An 8,126-nucleotide genomic window follows, 5' to 3' on the forward strand; every position below is an offset into this window, starting at 1 on the left:
TAACAGTTAACAATTACTTATTCGCGTGTTCTATAGTGCCCAACCAGTTAATAACGCGTCAATAATTGAAGCCACGACCCGTAATTACATGTACACAGCAATGGACGCTTGGGACTGGCTGACGTGGTTTCAGCAGACCTCTGTATTTGATACGCTCATGTTAAGTATACCATTCTCGTTTGATGCATCATCCTAGATTGTATATTTGTGAGTAGTCTGTCATTATACAGCAAGGATACCTAATACACAACGTTACTTGAATTACAACAATTTCTCTGTTTTCATGAATATTTGAAATAAATCGTAGCCTAATTAAAATGCTACTTAAATTTCTATAATTTCAGCGTGTATACGAGGAGTCGACAAGTTGTTTCTCATCATTCGTGATATTCACCTCGGGTTCTTTCTTTAATGGGATCCTGTGACCACGAGGACGAATGACGAAATGGCGTTACAGAAATCATCTTACAGCTAAGACATTCATTTCGTACAAATTTATCTAATATTATTACTGATTTCCATATAATTCATATAGGATCTTTACATTGAATAAATTATTGCCAGAAATAATATTTGGTAATTAATGTGTTTTGCTTTGACTGTTGCTCAGTAATTCATAATTTGAGTTATCATATCTTTGAATCTATTGTAGTTTAGATTTACTATGTTACTAACTCAACAATGAACTAGTGACGAACCACACTGGTTCCTAGATATATATGAACTTCTAGAAATACCCCTCCCAATGTTGATATTTGAGGCTTTGACTTTAATTAATTAATAATACAGTCTATTCATTATTTTCAAGTGATTATTCATTTAATTAGTATCCATAGACACTGGTTCTCTAGTGTCATTCTAATGATCACTTTTATTCGTTTTCCCTCTTTTCTCAAAAGTGGGTGGTCCTTCGATTTATTAAATACAATAAGCAAATAATTGAATATATGAGTCAAGCCCCAGAAATCCAACAGTTATGAAGGGTTCGTAACACTAATGACACTCAAACACTATCAACCCTCTATCAGTGGACATTAAGAATCTCCTCTCTACATCTAGAGGTCCACAACCAAGAACGTCTCCAGTTTCCTCCACAATTATCTACCATGGTCCTCTACAGCTCTTCCAGGCTGCTGCACCATGAAGTTTTCCCTGAACAGCAATGATCCTTCACCACTGGTATCACAGAAGCCCGTGAAACTCCACTCCACTGCTTCTCCTCTCACAGCTTGAGGGCCAATTCCTCACTATGGGACTGCTCTTCCACAGAGCTCAGTATTTCTTCAATAGCCTTGGAGTTCCATCCACAGACTCCTCCTCTAACCTCGAAGTTCTCTCAGAAACTCCTTCCCCAGACAAACCAGCAACCCATTTACACGCCATAAAGATCTTCCTCTACAAACATATAACCAAAATAAACTGAACAATAAATATCTCCACTCAACATCCTTCTGATTCCCACCTGCCATAAGGTGACTCCCCCATGCCCGGGCGAGTCCATTCTCCACTCGCCTGTGGCAGCCCGCCTGAGACTGCCAGCCACCGGGCAGGGATGTCAGATTGGGCTACAAGTAGTGAATTGGGCTACTTTTCAGAGCCCCGTGCTCCGAAATTTTTAATTTCGCTACTTGCGACTTTTTGGGCTCCTTTAAAAACAAGTTGACTATTAATGTTAAGAAACTCAATGATGATTTTTATGCTTTTTATAATGTCATGTGTACAGATCACAGCCGCGTCCAACAGCTTAATTGAATTGACCACTTTCCGCAGGAGGCCAGGTCAGGGACCGACCCCCTGGGGATGTTGATCCTAGGAACTTCCCAAAGAAAAAGTAACCGCAAGGCAAGATAATTCTCCCCAGGGGCTATAGATTTCCCAACCTTAATTGCCATTAATACTTCATCCCGGGTACTGTCTATGTTAAGTGACCTCCCCGCTGTTGCCTACTGTAAGCATTAGGTTTCTCTTTAGGTGTTTCCAAGAATCAAATGACTGTCGTTAGAGCGGATTAGCAGACAGTGAACCTGGCAGCTTCATTGTTAGTGTGGCTCTGACCTCCAGAAGGATAGTTCGACACAAGTTACCGCATATAGAAAAGAAGTTACCGCTGTTACTTTTAGAATTTGCTTAAGTGTTAAGATAAAGAAGTGTAAAATGGGGAAGTGGTCTATATACCAGGAAGCGTTTCAGATGTTCTGGCTTAAGGATCCCGTGTTTGAAAAGTGGTTGGCTGAAGTGAAAGAAGATGGAAATATAGCATATTGTAAAGTTTGTAGAACTGAGATAAGAGCTCATAGAAGCGGTTTAAAGAAACACAGTGAAACATTAAAACACAGACAAAAGATATCGGAGGTAAGTCATCAGCAGATGAGCATCAAGTCTGTTCTATCAAAGAAGGAAGATAAAGTTACTAAATTTGAATGTCGTCTGTCTGTATATACTGTCGCTATCTAGAAATCTAACATTATGTTTGTAACTCATCTTGTATGTATGTACTTTTACCTGAATAAACATTTGATTTGATTAGATTTGAAAAATTGGGCTACTCTACTTCCAAATTCGCTACTTTTTGACTGTCAGCTCGCTACTTTTAGCAATTTGGATCTGGCAACCGTGCCACCGGGCCCAGTCAGTTACCTCCAAGTTTCGGCGGGAGAGGATGTGCTGCTCCTCTCTTTAGCTGGTTCCCTCATCTCTATTCTCTTACTTAGGCTTTCTGCCTTAATAAAATATGCCTAATATATCAATAGACACTTGCTACTATCGCTGGGCACACGACCACCACAGGCAATAACTATCAACTGGTTTAAAATGGCTTACCACAGAATTTGGTCCGCTCGTGCTATTCATTGACTGAGCGGTCACCACCAGGGCACTCTAAGCTGCCCACAAAACCGCCTCCCTCCGTAACGGGACCAAAGAGCCAAAGCTCAACCCCCGCAAGCACAATTAGATGAGTACAAAACAGCTTTAAAGACTCCTCCACACTCTCCCTGCAGTCCATGACTTGAGCGGACCCGTCCACAGACTTATTCCATAAGCGAGAAGTCTGTCCACTTCCATCTTCTTGAATGTATATCACTCAGGGGTTCTTCTTCAACAGGGGCTCAAACGGAGCACAACCTCCCGTCACGATTTCTGCAGCTCAAGTAAGGTCAAACCCCTCTGAAGCGAGCCTCACGCAAATTCTCCACATCTCATGTCAATTCATTTATTTATATTGTTATTCACTGCCCATACTTTTAATCTAGTCGTCAAATTTAATCAAGTGTTTACTATATATATTTCCAGGTCAATATTTCTTTAACCTTAGGTCAAATAAATAGTTAGGTCAGGCCTGGCAGAATAACTTTCAGGAAGGAGACTTGTTTTTCAGCTAACTGGGATCATAACACTTGACATAACCACCTAGGCGTATGAGCGGTTGTACTACTGTATATTCTCGGCGTCCTCTACTTATCACGAGTCTTGACAAGTTTAATTTCACCTGTGTGATTGGTTTTAATTTAAGTGTCTCTGCCGCTTTCTGAGTAATGAAAGTTTTCTGGGTCCCTAGTCGAATAGGCCACGAATGGTGATCTTGGTCCTTTTATTCTTGACTTGGAGTTCGGCAGTGGACAATATTGCATTTACTTGAGATGCTGGTTATTGTATGATGTAAACTTCCCACACCTTGCAACACTGAACTGGTGTGAGATTTCTATCTCTTACCTTGTGATTTGTATAATTTGATTTAATAAATTTGCTCTCACTCTTGTTATGCACATTATACTAGCCTAATGGTTTGCTATTTTGAACGCATATATACATGGGTAAATACAATGTGTGTATATAGTGTAATAACAGCAACAGGAGTTTGGTGGGAGGAGCCTTTTTGGTGAGGAAGGTGGCGACATACCTGTAGCATCGTCTGCTGGCTGCTGTGTGATTTCTCATGGAGTGTATGGTGGCCACTATGCTGTTTGGACATAATACCAGCTTACTTGCAGAGTTATGGTGAATAAAATATGTAGATACGTATACAAAACGTGTGTAAATCTATATAAAAAAATGAAAATGTTCGTTTGTTCCAAATCGCTAATCTCCGAATGTTCTTCACCGATTGCTTTGACATTTTCACGCAACGTACCATTCGCATCCAAGTGGGGTTTTATATACATATTCTATAGATATCACGTTTCTGACAAGAAAAAACATGCTTTTTTGAAAAACTGTGTTTTTCATGTGAGGGAAATCTTCGAAACCCCTTTACCGATTGCTTTGAGATGTTGACACAACGTTGCATACGAATAGGAGCGTGTTTTTGTATACTTAATATATAGATGCCACACCTGTGTCAGGTAAAAACACGTTTTTTTTTAAACAGCGCCATCTGTTTGACTTAGAGCAACACAGGCTGTGATCACCGAGAGTTCTTCACCGACTGCTTTGAAATTTTGACACAACATTCCATTCGAATACGCATATGCTTTTATTTAACTTACTATATAGATAGATGCCACACCTGTGACAGGTAAAAACATGTTTGTTTGAAAAAAGCACCATCTGTTGCACGTAAGTGCAACACAGGCTATCCTAAACACGTTATGATTCCATTTCAATGTTCCAGTTTATTGATGAATATAACTGGAATATATATATTAGTTATATAAATATAACTATATATATATATATATATATATGTATATATATATATATATATATATATATATATATATATATATATATATATATATATATATATATATATATATATATATAGGCACTACACATCAAAAAGTCAACACCAGCAATCAACAGCCAATTAATGCACAACTATATTTTACCCACCTCAAGACTCCGCTCCAATATAGAAGCATCAAGAAATATGGACCAAAAGGCTTTCTACAGTCACTTCTATTCAATACCCATTGTTTCGTGTTCTGTCTTGTGTTGATGAAATTAATACCCTATTAATACCACCTCTTGTTCTGTCTTGTGTTGATGAAATTAATACCCTATTAATGCCACCTCTTGTTCTGTCTTGTGTTAATGCCACATCACCCCTTCCACCTCACTCAAATGTAGATATAAAATCGGAGATGCGTAAGTTCTATTCAGTTGTGTATTTGTGAACTAAAGTCTTTGAAAATGTAATAAGTTTTACGAAACGCGCTCGTGTCGCGTCAGACTAGAAATAAAAATGAATTTTGGAGAATTGATTTTTGATTTACCTCCAACAGTGAAAAGAAATGTACGAAAGATTGAGAAAATTCGTGTTAGAATTATTAATCTTACTTTTTCGGTCATATTTAATAATATTTGTCTACAGGAAAGACTGCTACCAAAATATACTTATATATATATATATATATATATATATATATATATATATATATATATATATATATATATATATATATATATACATATATATATATATATATATATATATATATATATATATATATATATATATATATATATATATTTATATATATGTATATATATATGTATATATATATATGTATATATATATATATATATATATATATATATATATATATATATATATATATATATATATATATTTATATATATGTATATATATATGTATATATATATATATATATATGTATATATATATATTAAATAATTTGTATAATATATATATGTATATATATATATATATATATATATATATATATATATATATATATATATACATATATATATATATATATATATATATATATATATATATATATATATATATATATTTATATATATGTATATATATATGTATATATATATATATATATATATATATATATATATATGTATATATATATATATATATATATATATATGTATATATATATATATATATATATATATATATATATATATATATATATATGTATATATATATATATATGTATATATATATATATGTATATATATATATATGTATATATATATGTATATATACATGTATATATATATATATATATGTATATATATATATATGTATATATATATATGCAGAATAACCACATATGAAAAATAGAAAATGCTTAACGCGTTTTCGGCTAATTCGCCTTCATCAGAGCAAAGTAGAATCAAAATAGATTCTACTTTGCTCTGATGAAGGCGAATTAGCCGAAAACGCGTTAAGCATTTTCTATTTTTCATATGTGGTTATTCTGCATACTTGGATCAGTGTTTTTGTGATCATTGTTGCATATATATATATATATATATATATATATATATATATATATATATATATATGTATATATATATATATATATATATATATATATATATATATATATATATATATATATATATATATATATGTATATATATATGTATATATATGCACTTTACCTCATCACCAGATGCTTGTCCCTCCCCAGGCTGACCTACTTTCTAAGATGTTCGCCATCTTTCAGCAATATTAAATTAGAAGAGTATGACAGCTTGCTGAAATCAACACTAGAAAAAGCCCTCAATCTTTCCCTCAGCGACTCACAGTGGAAACAGGCCTCCCTTCCTGTCAGACTCGGGGGCCTTGGCGTGCGCACAGCAACACAAATTGCTGTACCAGCGTTCCTGTCCTCTTCAGTGGGGTCTGACAACTTGGTGAAGGAAATCCTACCTGAGCACCTAGTTCAACAGGCAGGGGTGCATGATCCCAGCTTCACAGACTGCACAACCAAATGGGTCTCTCTCGCAGGACCAGCACCCCAACCACCGCCTTCTGAAGCCCATAAGCAATCCAGCTGGGATCGCCCCATTGCCGACCAAGAAGCTGCAACTTTACTAGAAGCTGCGACAACACCACATGACACTGCCCGACTTAGAGCTGTGGCAGCTCCCCATGCAGGTGATTTCCTATTAGCAACCCCAATGTCAGCAACCGGCACCCGTCTCACACCGCAGGCCCTCCGAATTGCCGTGGCTCTCCGCCTAGCTGCCCCAATCCACACCGAATACAGGTGTATTTGCGGCGAGGCAGAGGCCGACAGATATGGACGGCATGGCCTTCTTTGCCAAAGGACGGGAGGATGGCATGCAAGACACGGCGAGGTTAATGACATTATTAAGAGAAGCCTTACCACAGCCGGTTGTCCAGCAGAGAGAGAGCCCCGTTACCTAATGTCCCGCAACTCTGATGAGCCTGTCGGTCGCCCAGACGGAATCACGGTGAACCCCTGGAAGAATGGTAGACAGTTGGTGTGGGACTACACTTGCGTTTCAACTTTAGCCAATACCTATGTTGACTTCAGTGCTACACAAGCAGGAGGAGCTGCCAATCACCGGGAAGCGGCCAAGTCACGCAAATACAGAGACCTTGAGCACCACTACAATTTTGTCCCCATCGCCTCAGAGACACTTGGTGCCTGGGGTAAAAGTGCTGCTAGCTTTTTGAAGGAGTTGGGGTCTAAGCTAATCGAAACAACTAGAGACCCTAGAGCTGCCAGTTTTCTTTTTCAGCGCCTTAGTGTGGCCATCCAGAGAGGAAATGCTCACTGCATCCACGGTTCCTGCCCGCCATCTGAGGAGCTGGAGGAGCTTTTCAACTTGTGACAAGCAGCCTTTTACCCTGCATGTAATCAATATTGTAACTTTTTTTGTGTAATGTCATTTTCAAATAAAGTTAGATAAATATACACACTTAACAAAAGAATAGGGGTGGTAGGAGAAGAAAATATCAAAGTGTTCAGTGAGGATCCACAAGGTCTTCTCTGAGTACTCTTTATTTTCTTCTCCGAGGCTATGGGTCCCTACACTTGCACCAGAGGTGGTACCCCTTCTATGTATATATATATATATATATATATATATATATATATATATATATATATATATATATATATATATATATGTATATATATATGTATGTCATACCTAGTAGCCAGAACGCACTTCTGAGCCTACTATGCAAGGCCAGATTTGCCTAACAAGCCAAGTTTTCCTGAATTAATAAATTTTCTCTAATTTTTTTCTTATGAAATGATAAAGCTACCCATTTCATTATGTATGAGGTCAATTTTTTTTATTGGAGTTAAAATTAACGTAGATATATGACCGAACCTAACCAACCCTACCTAACCTAACCTAACATATCTTTATAGGTT

This window comes from Procambarus clarkii, chromosome 78, assembly GCF_040958095.1.
Source record: "Procambarus clarkii isolate CNS0578487 chromosome 78, FALCON_Pclarkii_2.0, whole genome shotgun sequence".
Lineage (NCBI taxonomy): Eukaryota > Metazoa > Arthropoda > Malacostraca > Decapoda > Cambaridae > Procambarus > Procambarus clarkii.